Raw genomic sequence first — 21,613 nt, 5'->3', positions numbered from 1 at the left:
TGATAGGTGAGGGAGAGTCTCTGGGGAGCCATCCCTTCTTGTACAGTGATACTCACAACCAGAACAGAACAGCAGCCTTAGGACCATCCACAGCCAATTTAAAGGATAATTTCTATTGGTAGAAGTTATCTGTAGAACTTGGACATGGTGTTGTGCTGAGGAAAAAACACTCTTTAACCTGGGAGGTCTATCAACTGATGCTGGTCAACCCTGCACTCCACTGCAGGAAGTTCACTTTCTGATGATTTTTTCCAATTGGCTTTATTTGGGCTTTCCTCTTTTGAACACTAACTGTAAATAGAAAGCTACTGCAACAATGGCTAATGCAATTCCTCAATACAGGAAAAAGACATTGTCAAGCAGGATGACTCTGTGTACAACACTGAGACAACAGTCTGTACTGCATCCAGTTTTTACACTTAAAAAATGGAAAAATTTAAATAGGTTATCATTGGCTTGCCATGTATGAGGACTTACTTCTGACCTGAAAAAAGCCCAAGTGATATAAATATGGCACACAGCAGTACATAGAAAAGTGCTGTGTAAAAGTAGAAAATACAATTTTTCTTATGTCTAAGAAACAGCTGTGAAAGTCATAAGTAGGAGTTGGACTCCCAGCTGAACACTTGATAAACATTTAATCAATGGTGGTTAAAGGATATGAAAAACTCCATTGCTAGATGTATTGTTTCCCATAAATTCATCTAGGATACCTTTTAATCAGAGCTTACTCAGCTGTATAGAGAGATGACTGAGGAAGTAATTTTGTGAGCTGTTATATAGGGCTGCAACAGAAACATTAATAGTCCCTCTGACATTCAGGTCCATGAATTTCTGGAATAGATCTTAAAATGTGAGAGTGGCATGCTCATTTTTCTTTTCCATAGAGAAAGGTTGTCCTGGACATGAAATCCACACAGTTTTGCTGCACTAGGAGCAGGGTTTATAATCCTCATAGGGGAGGTAATGTTGGTAACAAGAATTGAAAGCACTGCATGGGATGAGATATGGCTGAAGAGACAACACTCAGAAGAATGCAGGCTGACAGAAAGAAGCCAAGAGGAAAAATAGGATTTGATGAGGCTGATGTGGCACAAGGGAAACATAGCAGCCAGGAAAGCCTTGTGGACCAAATGAAATTAATGTCACCAAGCTAGCCTAGGTACATAGCTCTCAGCGTGCTCTGTGAGGTCCAAAAGATAAAATGAAAAGGATGGGGTGATAGGAAAAGCAGCCTTTGCATAAATAGAATACTTTTAGAAGTAAAATCACATGCAGAAAATATAATATGAGAAAAGCAAAGCTGCCTGGTTTTAGACAATTGACATCATCCACAATACAGATGAGCAAATTTCTGTCTCTGGACCACTGTAGTTATTCTCCAAGGCAGTAAAAGATTCAGTATCACTTGTGTGTTTCTCCAAAGAGTTAGTCTGTGCACAGGCAGGGATTTGAATAATTTACAGTAGAATGTCATTAATCCTGCTACACCAGGACCTTATCAAAGTACAGATTAATGAGAGGTCATGTAACTTCAATGTGCTACTGCTAGCTCAAGCAATCACTCTGCCACTGAACTATTACACTTCCTTACTGAGCATGAACATTTCAATGAAAATAACAACTTTGGGTGGCTGTAAAAGAAAACAAGCTTTTTACCAGAGATCACAGTGACTTAACTTCTGGGCTAAGCTAATTTAGATTAATTAGATCTGGAATATTTATGTTCCACCATATGAAAGTTAAGGAGCAGAGTAAAATAAATAGACAGATAGATAAATCGGGACAACGCTATCCTCAACTATGTCCTTAAAACTGCCTTTTAAGGATTCTCTGTTCCACAGACAAAAGAATCAAAAGTATGGCCTGCATTTCTCTAAAGTTAGTGCTAACACTTTGATCTGAGAGAGTCTTTTCCCTTCACTCCAGCTGCCTTGCATGGCAGAGATTTCCTAGCACCATGGCACCAGAGGGAGTTTTGTGCCTAGCACAGCACCAGCGCGTGCAGCTGCGCCGGGGCTGCTGCGAGTTCGCGGGCAGTCGGTGCCTGTTCCATAACACCGACTCCATCGCTGCGTCTCCGCAAGCGGCACATCGGCCGGCGCACGCAGGCTCTGCTGCCTGGCAGCAGGAGAACGTGATTTTAATGGACTTCATTAATGCTAACAACTCCACCTGTAAAAGCACTGTAAATTCAAATGACTGCACAGTTGTACTCTCTGACTAAAGTCGATATAATACTATATATAGCAATATTCAATCAGCAAAATGGTTGCTGATGGTTAAAATGTTTACTCAGCCACTGGAAGAACAGGAACTGAGATTCAATGAACTGACAGCCTACAGTACATATAGTTTCTGAACTGACCCTTTGTATGTACACTAGCTTCCCAGATGGAAGAAGATAATCAGCATTTAAAAGAATTTGCTTTGCTGTGCCGAACTAATATTGACTACTGGACTGCAGACATACAGTGAAAACAGCCACAGGGAAACAGCTACTCTTTCATTTCAGCTCTGTCCACGAGGTAACACTAATATGATACTACACAGAAGTGAGTGAAGGAGATAAAGTACAGACATCATACTTTGATGCAGCGTCCAAATGATGCTGACCTGATAACAGGACAAGGCAGTATTCCTCTTTCCATGAGCAGAATTAACATTAATTTTGCTGGAACTTCATCTCTACTAGATGATTAAAACTAAACCTCATCTCAGTGACAATGCCACAACTTTGAAGCAAAACATTAAAAAATGTATTTGAGGAGGTACATAAAATTCTAGAAAATAATGATGATTAATGACAAGATGACAGGGTTAACTAAAAAGGGAAACTTTAAAGATTGTAAAACTGAAAATGTTCTGTTAACTCAGAATTGGATTAGAGTGTTCTAAGTGCTTCAGGACTCGACACCATGTAAAGGCTGATTTATACTCCAGGCATCATAATGCCTACCTACTTCAGAATGACAAATAGCACCGTGCTGAGATCTCAATGGCAGCCCCAGAGCACTAACAGCAAATGTCTTCCATCTTAATATCTGAGCCTCTGCAATTCTCCTCACTTAAAATTCTGAGCACTTAACTTTTCTCGTTGCATCTAAATCCAGATACAAAAACCTTCAAATCAAACTATTTACCTCAAGTGAAATCTACCCTGAATAATTCATAAGCGGCAAGAAGTGTGAAAGTGAACGAGCTGAAGAGTGTGTTAATGAAGTCTAGAGTTTAAAATACAATGGTATAAGAGTTATTATGGATCTTTTCTAACCTTATAAGAAAGAATATTGGTCTCTGTAACAATGAAAGATCCCAATGAACAGGGAAAGAAACACAGTTCAGGTGTCTTGTTGTCAGTGACTGATGCTGCTAACAGAATCACACCGATTACTACAGAGAAAGAGCTGCTGTTTGAAGCAATTCCTGATGAAGGAGCTGAAGTGTTCAGATTGATTCTTACTCATCCTGCCCCTGTGAAGAAGTATTGATCCTAAAAATAGCTATAAGAAGCTGCAATTCAATTAGAATAAAGTACAAAAGTCAAGAAAATGCACAGAAATGCAGGACACATTATGATGACACTTACCTAACGAGAATTTTTGACTCTTTAAGACAAGGCAAAAAAATCACTTATTATGTCATTTCACTGTGAGGATCAAGGTCTTGTATTTTCCTGGTTCAGCAAATCCTCTTTATAAAATAGATACTACTGAAATATATGGTTGATTTGCCTGGGATATCGGTGACAAGCCAGCACTGTCATCAAATAGAATCTGCTTTCTAAGCTGGTTGCTGACTTATTTTGAATTTTGTTCATCTTAACCACTTATCCACAAGTGAGAATAGGAGATGGAGAGAGAGGTTCTGAACTAAAAAGCCAGCAATAGCCTTACGTGTTACAAATTCAGGGAAATTGGTGACTTCAGCCAAGTTCTTCTGCATTGCTGGCAAATAATGAGTTCATTCTTCTGTGTAACTGATTAGCAACATAGGTGCACACATAGTCTGATTACTTTGAACTAATGGGAGTGAGTAATTAGATTTTTTGGTTTTTTTTGTGTAGCACCAGATCATATAGTTCAGATGGTATTTTCAGCAATTTTCTTTTTTTTACACAATGGAAAAATAGCATTTTTTCATAAACTTGGCTGCTGAATAAAAGTACGTTTCTACCTCAATAATGAGAGTATAAATCTTACTTTTGGAGAAGAGTACACTTGTGATAAAAGTCTTTCAGAAACAGGCATTTTCCTAAACAACACTAGTGAAGGTGTAGATATATAACACTGTTTGCTATAAAGGCAAACTGGAGAGAATTTTTGAGTTTTGAAGTACTTATTATTTGAGTCTGACTCAACTGTAGTAAAGCCAAGTAGTTAACACTTTTGTATACATTAAGAGTATTAATGCATGAAAACTGTTTGCTGATTAGTGTATTTTGAAGATGAGGTACATGCAGATGTCTGCTTAATTATGGAGAAAGAGGATGGGTTTCTGCATAAGACTTGGGACATGCAGATTAGGTTTTCAGATCAAAGACTTTCAAAAGGCAAGTCACTTAATTTTTTCAGGTCTTATTTCCCCACTCTTGTATATATTTCTTGGAATCCTGAAAGGATAAGGAACCTTTCCATACGTCTGTTAACAGGGACTACAGATACATGTAAGAAAAATTTAAATAGCATTCATTGTAAATAATGCTGTTCAGAGATAAACATTTTAAATACAGAAACACTATGAAATTATTCAGGATCAGATACAAATCACAATCACTTGACAAAACAGTCCTTTCTAGCATCAAGGTGATCTTTTGTGATAAATATATTAATCCATAGATAACTCTAGTAAGATTTATTTTAAGTGAACTTTTAGCCCCTACTTTTGAGACATTTGGGTATAATTATCATTATATATATAAAATTGAAATGTGCCTCTTCTCCCTCTGCTTAAATAGTACAAATTAGTTGGCAGTTCTAGGAGCAAAGGTAAAGAGGGGTACTCTTTCTCAGGACTCCAGTGCAGAAAATGTGGTTGAATTTGTCTTGACTGAGGAATAACTACATAATGAGGATTCACTGAAAATGCATCTGGCCCTATGCCTGTCAAAATCTTCAAGTCCCATGCCTTTATATGCCAATGTAGACAAATCACATGTTGAAAGAGTAAGGTCCAGAAAACCCCCTCATTTATTTACAGCAAAGGCTTTGTCCATGTTGTTGCAGGTCAAGAAAAATGAACATCAGTGCTGATGGCAAGGAGCTTCATTTGAGAATCTGGTCTGTGCTTTGAAGTCTATGAAATGGAGAACTAAATGTAATTCTGTGAGGTGGAAATAAGCTGAGGAAGGACTGCTTCTCAAGTTTGTTTAGCCTGCTATCCTGAAGGAGTCACCATCTCCACCCTCCATGATTAACTCATGAGATAAAGGGATTCCCTGCAGCAACCAAACCCAATGCAGAAAATGGTCTGAGTAACATGAAGAGTACAGAGGATGAATGACATCACCCTTGGGCTTTGTATGGGAGAAAAGGGAGGAAAAAGAAACACTGTCTAAATTCTGGTAATTCTAATTTGACATGCTCACCTCTACTCCTTTTAAATAAAAATAAAACACACACTTTTCTCCTTTTAAATAAAAATAGAGTCACTCAAATTATCCAGCCTGTGTTGGCAATTTCTGTCTCATATCAGAGACATATCAGGCTGGAAAAGGGATGCATTTGTGAATCTACCTTGCATTCTACTAGGACATGCTCAGTAATGTACCCTTTATAGGTCAGTTCAGAGAATGATCTCCTTACTGCTACTTTGTACTCCTCCCTGTCCAATTTGTGATATGGAAAGTCTCTCACTGGACTGAACTCTTGCAAAGGGAGACTCCTGCCATGTGTGGGCAGAGGGGCAAGCATAACTCACCAAGTAGCTGTACTTTAAGGGCCAAGTGCCCCAAGTTATCAAAAAAGACTGTTCAAAACTCTGCTAAACTACATAAAAAGTCTTCAGAGAAAAAACAGAACAAGCCTAGGTGAACAAAAGCAGAAAAATGGTGCCATCCACCCTCCATTCAGAGCTCTTTTTCTTCTGGGAAACTGCAGCATTAAAAAAAAAAAAAAAAAATCCTACCACCATCTGTGTTTATCTTGCAGTTTTGCTTTCAAAGTAACTCATGCTAAAGAAAGTTTCAAAACTTTTCTTAGCCATGTTTTATCAAAGTAGGAGCCTTTCCCCATGAAAGGTAAATAATCTTTCTGATTGTTAAATTTCACAGTTTACTGTTTTTTTATCATATTACTTGTGCTGGACATAACAGCATTAAAGATTACTTGGTGGTCACAGCTCACCTTCACTGGTAATGTTCTAAGTGATCATTGAAATGTATTTCAAGATTTGGCTTCTGTATCTCCAGTCCATATTATTAAACAAATGAACAAAATGGATGAGAAATAACTTTAGAAAATGTCAATTAAGTAACCATCATAAAAGAACTGATAGTCTCAGATAATCTATGCAATAGGTACAAAATCCACTCTCCCACCCAATTATTGCGTACCTTTCACATCAGTAGCAAAAATAGCAATTATGCTTTTGTGGATATCTAGTTTATCAGCCTGTTTTGCCTGCAATTGGTGTGAATGAGCCAAGGAGATAGCTTTACCAACTTTACACCCTTTGTTTATGGAAACTTGTTCTCAAACTGCTCTTCCACATGGTGACACTTTTGCAACTGCAGCCACACTTTAAGCAAACTACAGAAGGCATCTGCTGAGCTTCACAGGAATATGCAAGGAACAGTATGGCAGGATAACACTAGTTTTATGCCAAGTTACTGGCACAGACTGTTTTAATGGCTAGAAAAATCAAGAAAGCATACAAAAATCCTATTCTAGCTTCAATAAGGCAAAGCAAACATCACCACCTGAAAGGATTAGAATACCAAATGAAATTACCTTAGAAACAAAGACCGCTTTCAAGCGGATAACAGTATAATCCCTTTATGAAAGTGTTTCTACACTAAGTACTTTCTCCTTCTGAAACATTGCTTCTTCTGCCCCCCACATCTTCACATGAATGACTCATGTGCTGTAAAACCCTTCAGGCCAGAAATCTTCTATCTATACATGTGAGTAATTCAAAGCAAGAGAGAATTTATTTGCTCTGATTTCCTGCAAATCTCTGAGGATTTAAAACAGAACAAGGCCTGAATTCCCACTCTCTTGGTCTCAGGGCTGCCATTGTGAAACAAATTGCAGCAGTGACAGTGATATTATACCTCTGCATTCAAGTTTAACAATGATTTTACTAAACTTTATTTCTAGGGTTTCTAAAAATTATTTCGTCTTTTATTGATCCACAGGAAAACATAATGCTTAACTATAACAGTTGCTGCTTATTTAATGTTTTAGAAGATTTAAACCCATATAGATATAAAAATGTTAAGTCTTATTAGCTGTCATTTCAGAAGATCCAGAACTATATTTCCAACCATGTATTGGGAAAATGGTGATTCTCTGGGAAAACACTGAAACTGTGGTGCAAACACAAATTTTGTGATTCTGCAAACTGGTAGTTCTTCTAATATAAATCTGTATGTAAATTTTACCTTCTTAGATTTTATTATTCACTAAGGACTCAAATAAATTATGTATGATTCATGCAATAACTTAAATTCAGTATCACTGAAAATCTGAGCTTGCAGGTGTTACCAATTATATCATTTTCAGGGTGATCTGCCTCATTAATGCATTCTACTTGTTCATCTGCATGCATGATATTTGGGATTTGGCAAATTAAAAGTTTTAGATATGATAAATTGTGAAATAGAAGACCTTTATAATCATGGAAATAATGTTTTCAGAAGATATTTTGAACATTCCTACTGTTTCAAAGTTTACCTAATACATGTCTTCCACAACAGCTTTGTAGGCAATTTGTGTAAAGAAAAATTAGATAATTTTTGTTTTATTCATTATTCAATGCTATTGAAAACTGGAATCTAACATATCAAGCTTAAAAGAAAGAATTCAAGTATTTGGAAAGTCTATATTTCATTGTTCCTGCTGCTTAGTTATACTTTGGATCAGAAAAAAAATAATCCCATCTGTTTTTCAGTCCATTGACCATAAAATCTTTAAAGATTTTTTTTTTATATCCCTTATAATGACTTTTTTTCCTTTTAAGTTCCAAGTGTACCAATTTTTTAAAAGGTAGTCCTTAGTCCTTGATAGTCTATTCAATCAACTTTAGTGACACAGAAATTTAGAAGTTTCCTACCTGGTGATGAGTAATCATCATTTTTGGAGCAAATAGTGTTCAGAGGGTTTGGAGGAGTTAGGATGAAATGCTGGACAGACAAGAAATACAAAGTTCCCATTCATTTTTCTGCCGAATACATTATGTTTCCTGATTAAAATATGAGTATTGTAATCACAGTTATAGTGTTATGGTTGTGTAAAGAACACTTCTATATCCATTTTTATTTTTGCCATCTTGTGTTTGCTCTTTTATTGTTCTTTCCAGTCTTTTATATCATATTTCAAATTATGAATTAAACAGGTTGCATCTAGAACTGCCAATACTGTTGATTCAATAACTTATACTGAATTCTTTAAATCACTATCAGGGACTACTTTCTTAATCCTAAAGTTTAAATAATTTATGCAGTTTTATTATTAAATATTAAGTGATATTAATTATTTTATTACAATTATACAAATAAACTCCTAAGTTTAATAGTTTTAAAAAAACCCTGCTAGTTTAAGTAAATATCATCTTTCCCTCTAATCTACAAAAGATGTGCATATTTTGTAAGGCTGTTTTTGCATGCCAAATGTCTTCAGAGCTGGCTTTCTGTTTTCAAACACAGTGAATTTACAAGCACACATTATCAAATGAGGCCATCCATGTAGTAAGAATTTTATAATGCTAGTCAGAATTTTTTGCCTAGCAAATATCAGCATTTATTAAAATCTAACCCGTGATATTTCACTGGGAAGAGGAAAAATTTTCTTGGCTATTATACGCTGTCATAGGTTAGCTAGCATAGTCCCGGAAGGGATGTCCTTGCTGAGGGGTGCTTACAGCTTCCTCTGGGACCTGATAGAACCTATCAGCTGGCCAGTTTGAATATGGACAATTCCTTAAGCCACTTAAAGTTGTGACCACCTCTGTGATCCACACTTAAGAATAGACAAACTCCCCCCCCAAGCTCTCTCTCGTTTCCGGCGCTGGCACAGGTGGCTGCAGGCCCCGTGCGGGGGCCAGCGGGCCCGGCCAGGCCCTGCTTGGGCCAGGCCGGGCCGGGCCACGGCCAGCCTGGAGCCATGGGCCTGTTCCAGCCATGGAACCTCCCCCCACTGCCTTGCCGTGGGCAGCCGGAGAGGCTTGGCTCTCCCCCCTCTCCACTGCGATAAGAAAAATTCCAGCTGCAAGGCCGAGGTGAGATTAACCCTTTTAGTGCTATGAAGAGCTGAAAACCTGAGGGAAGAGAGAGGAGATGCTTAAAGCTGAAATTCTGTTGTGAAGCTGTGATATATCAGAGTATCCCGTTGTAATTTCATGAAGATCTGGGGGGTGGAGTGTTCAACTCGTAAGCAAAAGCACCTGCGCTGAGATAGGCAGATGCTGATGCAGCTGTAATTTCATGACAAGTTTGGACAGAGAGAGATGAACCAGATGAACGAGATGAGGACTTTTGCTCCAAATGGGAAAGGAGAAAACTTCAATTCCTAGAGATGCTCCCAGAGATAGTCCTAACAATGAAGATGAGGAAGACCCTTTGCTCCCAGGGAAGGAGAAGGGCCTCTGTTTTTTGTTTCTGAACAGTTCAGCCTTAAAATTGTACCCCAAAAAACTTCAAGAGTGGACCCTCGAAAGCAGTTGCGGGAAAAGCTGCAAGTCGGGGGAAGGGAATCACATCGAGCAGAGAGACTCCTCTTCCTAAATGGACTGAACAATATTTGGAAGTGGGTGGCTGTCTCATTGTGATACTGTTTTCATAGCACAAGCAAAAAGAGACTTCTCTTTCTAAATGGACTGAACAAGGTTATTATGGAAGTGGTAAACAGACTGAACATCTTAAGGGTTGTCTTTTTACATTGTCAGTGGGAGAAGGGAGGAAGGTGGGGGGAGGAGGAGAGTTCTGAAGGTATGGTATAATTCTGGTTTTTTCCCCCTCTTTTAGGTGTGTTAATAAACTTCTTTATATTCTTTCAAGTTTGGTGCCTGCTTTGCATTTCTTCTAATTCTTATCTCACAGAAGATAAACAGTAATGAGTATTTTGGGCCAAACCACTACACTAAATTGGTGTTTCTGCCTGGTTACAAACCCAACCCGCTACATATGCTTGGCTGTATATCAGTTTTCCTAGCTTCTTACTTGAAGAGTGCTTCAGAACTGGTTTTGTTTTGTTTTCTTTTTACTTTTACTTCCTATTTCTCTTCTCATAGGTTTTATTTTTAATTGTTTGAATGCAGCTGTTCTCACACTGGTTGCCTAAATATATTGCAGGTCTTTCTATGCCTCCAGAAAGAACACCAGCAAGTTATGAGGATAACACGCTCTCCCCTTTCTGCCATAAGGAATCTCAGAGACAATCAATGAAAAGCCATCGTTTGCAGTTAGACCCTATCTGCTTTTCTGGAGAGGAAAGCTGGGGATGGAAATAACATTTGCAGAGCAAGATTCACTTTCAGGAGAAGGATCAGAGAAGAGTTGTTGAAAACTGTAAAACCAACATTAGAGGAAAAGACAAGCCAGTGGATAGCCAGAAACTACAGTTGTGATTTGGGTTATTTACAGTATCCCATGAAATAACTGAATCCTTGTTCACCTGAGCATAGAGGCTGACTGATGTGCAGGCTGAAGGTAAAGGGTATTTGTCCTAAGACCAAAATCCCAGCTGCTTTTTGTTTCACCAGTGCTGCAGCCATGAATTTTGTGTTCTTTTAGGCAGATCCCATACTCTAAAAGGGCACAGCTTGACCTTAGGAGACTTATTCTAAAAGAGAGTAAGAAACTTGTCAAAAAAGGCATGTTAACATACTGCTTGGAGTTCCAAAGATGAAAATGTCAAAGAATTTGTTTCACCAGCTACTTTTTCTTTCAGTATAGACTAAAGAAATTAAAATCTTTACCTTCTGAATCAGTGGGATACATCCCATCAATTTCAATAGCATTAGAATTTTTTCCAATATTTCTTCAGATTTTTTCCTATATTTCTTCTCCATTCATATATGAAGAGATGCACAGCACTGAAACATGCCTCATGTCTGATGTGGCAGGAAAAATCACATACAAAAAATCATTTGCAAGCCTTAGGAAGCTTATAAGAAGATATTCCTTCACTGTAAAACTCAGTACCTATAGAAGATCCTTGACTTAAAATATGGGTTTATGAGAATTTCTCTCTTATATAACTTAAAAATCCCCTTAGCTCTTTGTGACTGCCAAGTCCTAAAAACTGAGGTCCAGAAAAAAAGACTGATTGAATAGAAAGTGTTCCATGTGGCCCATTCTATGTGCTTTTTGCAGCTTGAGATAAGCATATAACTGTATTATTGTTAGGTCCACTGAACTTCAGTTGGACCAATTTTCCCAGAAAGTCATGTTCACTGAAAGTACTGCTGTATTTTTTAAAAGCTACCAATTTACAGCTAATATGAAAATTTTTAAAATCTTATTCTTATAATGGATCTTAATAACAGCTTACAGACAGTAATTAGTCAGTTTATCCCTAAAATCAAAATAATGAAGGAGGTTATGGCTCAGTAGCACTCTTAGTAATTCTAGGTCCTGGTCAGTCCCTTACACCACAAATCCCAACCATTATAAGTTCTTCTTTCTGACTTTCACCCCTATCCTTCTACCCTCTGCATATCCATCAGGCAACTGCTACAGAAATGACAAATATTAAAAAAAAATTAAAGAATATATACATATTTATATACCTATACACAAGTATGTGTATCTTTCCAAGCTGCTGACAGAACGCTCTTCCCTATGCAGACTTGCCCAAACAAAGCTTTCCTCCTTCTAGCTGGGAATATGAGAAGGAATGGAGTGACAGGATAAAGTGTGGGGAAGTAGACTAGCATGGAAAATTTTGCAATGTCATGAGACATATCACAGCAAAAAAGGCTAAAAGCATGAGAATAAAACCCTCTACAACATTTGAAGATTGCTGCCTGAAGCACAAACTAAGCTACACATTCTTTCTCACAGTTCTTTACTGTCTGAGCTATATTAGTATCCAACCCACATGATGCTGGCCTCACTCCTTTTTGGGCATATAGCTCCCAGTTGCTTTTCATCCATCTTATTCAGGCTGTACTTACAAAAAACCCCAAACGAAACTAAACCAAACCAAAAAAACCCCAAGAACCAAACAAATAAAAAAAAAAAAAAAAAACAAAAAACAAACAAACAAACAAAAACCAAAAAAAAAACCACAAAAAAACACAAACAAACAAATAAACCAACCAAAAAACAAAAAAAAACCACGAGGTTTTTTTTTTGCTTTTTTATGTGTCACCCTAAAGCAAAACCCAAAAACTCTTGAATTCTTCAGACTACTGGTGTACTACTGGGGTTACTGTAACAGTTATTTTCCACCAAACCTTTCTCCCTCTTTAAGGAATTAGAGACTAGAACTAATAAGTGAAGATAACTATAGTCTCACATGTTTCTATGTATTTTATATTTTTTCCTAATAAAGTCATTATTATTACCAGAGGAGACCAACATTTAGTTCTGGATAACTTAATATAGATTTAAATTCAGCAGCTATATACTAGCGAGTGGAAAAAGAAGGGTATTTACAAGTGAAGATAATTTATGTTATTTGCACATTACGAGCATAATTTTTGGCATGAACCACCTAGCTAGATCTGTATAAGATAATATATAAGGGGCAATCAACAAGGAATTTTATGGACAGGGTGCTGGAATCCAGTCACCAAGCATGAATGGAATTGGAAAAGGCTGCCTATTACATTGATACCTAGATTTTGTTATATTTTGTATTGGTTAAAATGACATACAGACAAGAACAAACCTAATTAATAAGTAGAGATAGGAAAAGTATTATGGAATTATTACCTAGCATCCTAGGGTTTAAAAAATTCCAACACAGGTTTATTGTATAAATTTTACATTAATCATATATCCTGAGCCTAATTCTGTTAAGATTAGGGAAAAAAATAAAAGCAATTAAAACAAAAATCAATTAACCTAGTGAAAAGTGCATCCACTCAAAGTCTTTTAGAAGAATTTCCATGAATTTCCATGAATTTTTAAACATCAGAACGCCATTTGAGTGAATCAAAATTAATTTTCATAATGTTGGAAGACTGAAAGATATAATAAAATAAAAATGTTCATAATTTTTACCCTTTCATTGTAACTACTGTTTACTTTTCACAAAAGAGATTCACAATATTGTGTCCTTTCACATATACATACACATACATATGTATAGACATGGGAAAATTTAGAAGATAATGCTTTGTTTCATGTGGCTCAACTGCCTTCAAAATGTGTTATTTTGTTTCTATTGTCTTTCTCTTTGGAAAGAAAAACATGCACTAAGCACACTATTCTGTGTAAGCTTTTTAAAAATATCTGTACAGTGAAGTTCTTTACTAAACAGTATAATTCCAGTGTATTTATTCAACATATTTCTGATTCAATTTAGTTCTGAGCTATATTATTTGCTTTACATGCATAAACACATTGTTACTCAAGAAAGTACAACCTAGCATCTCTTTCCTTGCAATTTCACCTTTTCTGAATATCTGAGCTATTTTCATTAATCTCGATTTTCTCTCTGTAATGCATACCACAGGAAAACACATCCACAAATGAAAGGGAACTCTGATAATCTACAGTTATCAAAACTGAAATACCTGGCCTATTTTTGAGACAGGTAAAGTGTTTGATCCTCTCTATAGGCCAGTATTCATCAGCAGGCTGAATCTGTATGTACTTAACATAATGATTTGTGTTATTCAAGTGTTTCAAAAAGATGAAATAGTTTTCTTTAAGAATGACTTTGATTCAGCAGCAGAATGATACATGTTAATATTCAGCAAGAACATGGCTAGGTGGGATTAATTAAAATATATTCCCAACTGTTTTTTAAATAAATCTTTTTAGAATTTTTTTTAGATTTTACATTATGAAAGTAACTATATATTATTAATAAGGCCTTCAGAAATTCCACCTAAAGTAGTATGGGTCAAGTGCTTCTGCCATAGTTACACATACAAAAATATTATATTTTTAACTAACTAAAACATTGGAAATGACAACATAGTATATTTTATATGCATCTAGACCATTTATATAGAAGTAAGCACAGTGTTCTGGGAAAATATCAGTGTTCTCCAACAGGATTTAAGTACTGGGCTTGATCCCCAAGCTAATTGCAACACTTAAAACTTTGCATTTCTAGTGGAGTGAGTGATGATAATTTACATCTGATAAAAAGAATACATGTATCAAGTGTATTCATATGCATGTTTGTCACAAATGTGTATCTGTGTGGCAACACATAAAAGCTTCAGCTTATGTACTTTTAGTTGGAATTTAGCTGGCATTTGAAGAAAGAATCGATTCTTCAGGTGAAAGCATTTTTTCCATCTACAGCACATTATTGTTTCACGGTCATTTGAAAACAGTGGTGTACCCAGTTCTAACATTGTGTTTTAAAACTACTTTTTTTTTTTTTAATTATTGCTGCTAAGGAAAAACAATCAAGACTATATAAAAAAAAGAATTCTTTAAGGTAAGGTATATTGCATTCTGGTTTAAATTATTGCTTAACATTGGGAATTTAAATTCACCCTATAAAATACAGCACTTTAGATGATGACAAGTTAATCCTTGGGCACATAATGGTCCTGTGTCACTCTTTAGGAGCTGTTTAGAAAAAAAGCAGCTGAACTCCAAAGGCAACTCAGAAAACCCTACAGACATGGGAGGGTACAGCTCTGAGCCTATGGACCCACTGGACAGTGCTTGCTGCAGAGAGCAGGGCAACATTCGTCTATGCAGCACCGCTCACATGGAGCTACCAGAACACAGCAGGAAGTCAGAGAAACTCAGCACTACTGTGTCGTCCCTGAAGCTGAAGCAACAAGAGAAGGGACCTGTCAGAAATGCCTATTTTACAAATGTTGGGATTTCAGGCATTGGAAGTTTCACATTTTAGACATTGGAATACGCTGCTCAGGGAAGTGAAGGATTTATCCCTGGGAACATTCAAAAGACATGGATGTGGCACTTAGGGATATGGTTCAGTGGTGAATATAGCCTTGTTGGGTTAACTGTTGGACTCGATGATAACAGCAGTTTTTTCCAACTTAAATGATTCAAGGATTGTATGATTGCAGTAAGGTCAGACCACTTTGGAAATGAGTGGTACATCTTGTACGTGTTTGGCTCAAAGCTTAATGTGAAAATCTTGTAAGTTCTGTTGTAATTACATAAAAGCTATGTGAAGAGATCTAAAATTATAGTAAGTCAAATGAGTGTTAAGTTGAAAATTAGGATATCTATATTTCCTTGAATTTGGAGACATGAAAGTATTTTAAGATAGAATGGGACATGAAATAACATTCAAGTTATCATAATTCTCAATTTATCATAAGACTAGCTTATTGTGCTGATGCCAGATTTTGTGTTCTTAAACAATCTGTGGATGAGAGAAGAGGGCTAGGCACAAAATCTTCAGTAAATTATGGATAAATTGTTAGAACAGAATCTCTCTATCTTTCTGTTTGAACTTCTGCTATTAGAATTTTATTGTAATTTATTGAATAAAGTATCATTGAGGAAGGAAAAAAAGGATTTGTAAGTACTGGAGAGAGGACCAGGGATTTCCTTTAGACAACAGCTTAACATGACAGAAACTAAGAGCCCTTACCTGTTAATATTTAAGACATAGCTTTATTAAAACAAATTTCATTTTCTCAATGACATCGTGCAGAACTGAATTCCTCCCAAATGAATGACACAGGCGCTTCTGTGGAAATAACTAATTGGAAGACAATTATTCATGGTGGTGCTGAAAGTGTTACAGAAACTGTCACTTCAAGTTTGTAAACTGCCAATCTACGTCAAGTCTCTTAGAAATTGCAATAAAAAAATTAACACTTTTTATAATTAAGATTTTTGAATCAGCAATGATCAGACCCTTGAAGAAAATGGCTGCAGTAACACCATTATGAAAGACAAGATGCAGGAACTAGTTTTTTCCCCAGGCATCACATGAATATTTTTTGCTATGTTTTCTAGTTATGCAAAACCCCCTAAAATAATCCTTTGGGTTTATTTCTGGGGGAAAAATCAGCCTTTAAAATATATGGTTTTTTAATGAATCATTTAAAAATATATCTCCCCACATTTCAGAGATATTTACCATATATGTAAATTTTACTAGTGAAAAATATTTTGTCAGCTTCATATAGACTATTCCTGTGGGCTATCTCTGCATGCATTCAGTTAGTTGTTGCTTGGGTTTTTTTTGTTTTTATTTTTTTTCCCAGATTGGGTTAAAGCCTTTTAAATTAGACAGAGTTATAGTAAGTGCTCTGGCCCCAAAGGTTTAAAATTTGTTAATCTGTGTGAAATAACAGGCAGTTTGTTCAGGGTAAGCAAAGACAATAATTCAAGGATGAGTATAGTGCCCAAAAGCACAGATTCTTTCTTCAAACTACCATGGTACAGCAAGATTAGACCTTCCAAATCATTGTGGGATTAGGATAGTTTTTGCTGTGTGTCCAGACAGTTTGTGTTTTTGGATACTAGTACAGATCCATGTTTGTGATGTGGAACTTGGAGTAAGGAAGGAGAAAGGAGGAGAAGGAAAAATTTCTTCCCTCTGTCAGCCACTGGTTTGTGATGATGTCTTCTGGAGAAAACCTTGTGGCAAGTTAACTTCCTGTGTTCCCTCCTTGACTCCCCAAATCCAGACCACTACTGTCCACACCTAAGCTGTTGAACACTAAAGCACTTTGTCTTCAGTTATAACTTCGGCAAAGCTGTTGTGTGGGAAGTCAGACCAAGTATTACACATATTGAACAGCCATTTTCCCTTCAAGTGTATCAAGTTTTTTCATCTCTCCTTTAATCTACTCCTCACTACAAAAAATTTGGTTTAGAATCAAGTTCTACTTTTAAAATATTAATGTTCTATAGAAAAGTATTGCAAGTTATTAGTAAACTCATATTGATTTTTAGCTACAGTTTTGAAGACCTTCTTAAACCCTTAATGGCAAAGCCACAGCAAGACTAGAGGCATGACCATAGCATTTCTTCCCTAAATGAAAGCTTTTTCATGATTACTGCATTGCTTTACTATTCACACTCCTGAATATGTTCTGAATACATAGTTATCTTGTACAACAAATAGTTACCCAACTGAAATCAATACAGGCCAGAAGCAGCAGAATATATACTCTTAGAAACCCCAAAGCTAAAATGTTCCTAGGTATGAGGTCCAAGTAGAAAATATTATACCAATTTTGGCAAGGCTACTTAATTATCTGTTAATATAATCTATAAAAGGGTTCTTTATGGACAAGAAGTGCATAAGCACAAACTTTAAACAAGAAGTTTAAGCTGTTTGTATCAGTAAAGCAGCATTTAAGGTACCATCATCAGTCCAACAAAAGCAGAAAGAGACAGAGGGGTTAACAAAACTATTCATGAGAATGACAAATGTCAACAGAGAAAAAGTATCAGTAATGTGGGGGGTTGGCCCATTCTAGAGGTAAATCTTTAACCACAACACGATGATAAATCTTGCATCTGCTGAAGACCTGATCAGATGTGGGGCTTCAGTGGAGCTGTCAGTCCTAGGAGACTGTAATATTCTTGAGCTGCCCTGATCTATACGTGGTCAGAACCACCTCAGACTGCAGCAGAAGGCCAGTTCTCCCCAACACTTCTACTCAGATGCGTCCCTTCCAAAATTGACCATGTCCCCTTGTTTTAAGTAACTGAAGCTTTTCCACTAACAAGAATGCTTTCAGGAAGCCACAGTGGCCATTTGAAAGGGGGCGTTTTTTTCCTGCTATGATCATCTTGAGATGTTTCTCAAGTTCCCCTAAAATCTTGTTTTTCTAGGCACGTGTTTCCTCAGAAAAAGCATTATACCAGAGCATCACTGAATATAGAGATTCAGAAATGTGCAGCCTGATTTTTCACTCAGACGTTGTAGATGATGTTTTTCAGTCTTAGAGTAATACCATCTATATTATGCCAATAAGTATTTTATTGAAAATCTTATTAGCGGTATATGCTTATGTCCTCAGCATGACTAAGTTATCAAAAAATATAAGTAACTTCTCATATTAATTAAGTGTGCAAGACCATCTGAAATTTGACAGAACTCAATGGAAAAACTCACATTAGCTCAAATCGGTCTTGGAGGCCCTTAAAATCAAGTAAATATTGTAAGAGTTAACATTTGCTTGTGAGGAAAAAAGAAAAATTTAAGTGGAAACGTGTTTAATGTTTGAATTTATAATGTCTAGTTATGAACCACTTCTGGAGATTACTGTTAAGTAACAGGAAAGATGAGAAAAGTTTGCAGGGCTATCTGATGTCAAACAAGTACTGATTCTTTTTCTGAAGATTATGTACAGCTACTTTTCTCAAAAATCCTTTTTTTAAAAAAAGAAAACCAAATACATTAACAGATTTTAAAAACCTTGCTCTTAGTTTCACATTTCCACATTTACATGTGTCCAGTACCCCAAAAATTCATTTTGAAATCATCACATCATATGTAATAATAGCTGGAGTTGTTACTGTTATTTCTGGGCACTACTGAGAAACAAAGTCTTTTTTGGCTACTATATGCAGGTTATTTGTGTACTTGCTAGGGCAAACCACATAATTAAAAAAGTGAGAGAGACTAAGTAGTAAAATAGGTGTTAAATGCTACTATTATGGACTACTGAAGTTTATGTTTGCTGATTAAAGTGCAGAAGAGATGCGTGTAAGTAAGTATTCCAAGTGTGACAGTGAAATGGGCTAAGCACCAGGATGTGTTATCCCTTGAAAGAAAAAACCTCTTGGTTATACTTGTTCTGAGACAAGGTCTGAGGGAAGGGCAAGCAGGGGCCATCTGAGAAGAGCGTTTTTACAAGACACTCTATTTGCTCAACTCATACTGCTTCTTTTACCACCTCAGTTTTAGAGAGACTTCTACATTTTAAACTACTGACTTTAGTGAGTTATGTCTTTAACTCCAGGCATAGTTCATATTTAATAAGAATTTCTAGAAAATACTTATGTCTGTAGTCAGGCATATTCAGGTCTCCCTCTTGTTACTAGTGCTCTAATCTTCCTCCTAATACATTAATTTCCCCCAAAAGCCCTGCAACTAAGAAGACAAACCTCCACACCTCACTGAAAAATATTGGAGAAGTCATTCAAAACTTGCTTTTATTTTAAGAGTATTTGCAGTACCAACAATCATCATTTTTCCTAAAATTTTATTTTAAAAAGCAACTGTGGAAACTGGTACATCAGTAATGGCAATATTGCTGCCAGATTAAGACAAAGGCCCATAACCACACACGTCACTGGGCTTTATTCCTAGGCAGAATGCTCGAATCTGTTAGGTGCATTTTCTTGGCCCAGTTGAGTTGGCACTGCAGAACTGCAAATCTTGTATAAGTCTTAACTATTATTATCTCTAATGATGCTACCACCATATGTCACAAGTTACTAATTGATAATAACACCAGTAGCAGTAACATTCAGATTTCAGACTAATGATCTTAAAATAGATTCCTCTTGTAATTCTTGCTAAGGAGGGTTACATATTGAATTTATGTAACACTTCAGTTGTCTAGATATTTTGTAATCTTTCCAGAGAACATTTTTTCTATTGTCTTGCCTAGCTCTCATTTGAAACAACTTCACTGCAACTTCATTTCTACTTGAGATAGTCATCATACCAGCATCAGAGGACCTCAGAATTACGCAAGAGGCAAAAAGTATTCTTATCCTCACCAGAGAAGACCAAGGATATTTAATTACCCCTAAATATTAAATTTGGGGAAAGGAGTGTTTTGGGGAGTTTTGGTTAGTTTTGTTTGAAAGTTTTGTTTAATCTAGACAGGAACAGCTTGAAACCCCCAAAGCTATCTATTTACAAAACTAGAAATTACTTATTGTCCCCTATAAATCAAAAAAATATAAAAACACTTTGTCCAATATGAGGAGAAATTACTCTGAAGATCAAGCAAAATTTTCAAATAAAATCTTCCTTTTCTAGAAACTAAGTAAAAGAAACACTTCACAATATTTTCAAAATCTTATGAACAAAATATAATCCAAATGAATTTTCAGAAAGCCTTGAATCCAGCCCTCTGAAACTGAAATTCTGTAAACTCAGTCCATCCAAAGTTAAATGCTTGTGTGATTAAGGAGAGTCATATAAACTCTGTGGCTTTAATATATCTACTCAAATCTTTAAAATAAATGCATATGGTACTGAAATTAAATAGCTGCTTAGGGCTCCTATTCGCAGGTAAAAACACCTGAACACCAAACTTCCAAGAACATACAGGATTACTTTGTAGTCTGAAATTATGAGACAATAAACATAACTAATAGAGGCTCACAAAGAAGACTCAATTATGCTGTGATCACAGACGAGACATCCTGCCCAGAACAGTACATATTAAAATATCTCTGGTGATGTAGAACCTGGCTGCTGTGTCATCTATTTAATATCTGTTCTGTTTATATTTGTGCACAACTTTTTAAAATATCAACAATTTTTGTTATGTCAAAATGTTGCTGGTTTAGTGGCCTTATCTTTAATCATTTACTGAGATACTATTTTTCAGCACCAACACATGGTGTTGGTTTTTTCAGTTTTAATTGACATTGCTGGCATGGATTTGAAAACATCTGATTTCTATTTGATATATATTGGAGTTCCATGTCCTTTTCACTTTGTGTGTCTCTATCTGATTTAGCAGAAATTTAGTAGCAATTTAGCATTAAGAAAAAATATGTTTCCTTCTGTTTTCTCTACCACTTGCTAAATTTCAGATGACTGGCTCATACAAGTTAGGTTTTAAAGCTGTGTGAGAGTTATCTGAAGAGGCTCATGTGCAGGATGGGACCCTGGCCATGGAGCAGGATCTCCACATACACATGCAGGAAGCACAGCTGGGGAGGAGTGTCTGCTCCCACAGCCAGGGCTAGAACTGTGCTGCACCCCAGGACCCGGAGAGGTCCCCCATGCTGAGCTCCTGGCTCCCTGTGTCCTCATTAGCTAATGTCAAGTGACTTCAGTTCTCTTGCCGTTCCCCCTGCAACAGTGACAGGCACATAAGCACATCCTGAATGCAAGAGAAGGGAGAACAGATGGAGGCAGACAGGGGAGCACATGGAAACTGTGGGACCATATTGGCAGTAGTCATAACACATCACCAGCCTGACTGTCGGCATGATCCCTGGAGGCATCCGAGCAAAGGGGAGGGAAGGAGGGATTTGAAGACGATCATAAAGTAGCCCAACAGGCATTTACAGAAATCTCTTCTCAAGCGTGAGGGACAGTGCACAGCAAAGGAGGGCTTGCTG

The 21,613-nt window shown here is 36.6% G+C and overlaps 1 protein-coding gene across 7 annotated transcripts in view; it reads right to left on the bottom strand.

Moving 5' to 3' along the window:
• The window catches only part of RALYL (RALY RNA binding protein like), a 382,211-nt gene that overhangs the window by 260,689 nt on the left and 99,909 nt on the right, over positions 1-21,613 (bottom strand). Inside the window, exon 1 of one of the 7 annotated variants that reach the window (XM_069005021.1) lies at positions 8,275-8,494. The exons of the other annotated variants lie outside the window; for them this stretch is intronic. The gene's annotated coding sequence lies outside the window, so the exon portion shown is untranslated. Of the gene's footprint in view, positions 1-8,274; positions 8,495-21,613 lie in introns of those variants that run through there. 7 annotated transcript variants of the gene reach the window in all.

This window comes from Aphelocoma coerulescens, chromosome 2 (genome assembly GCF_041296385.1).
Source record: "Aphelocoma coerulescens isolate FSJ_1873_10779 chromosome 2, UR_Acoe_1.0, whole genome shotgun sequence".
Lineage (NCBI taxonomy): Eukaryota > Metazoa > Chordata > Aves > Passeriformes > Corvidae > Aphelocoma > Aphelocoma coerulescens.
The sequence above is the reverse complement of the archived record's forward strand: the minus strand, read 5'-3'. Positions and strand labels throughout refer to the sequence as shown.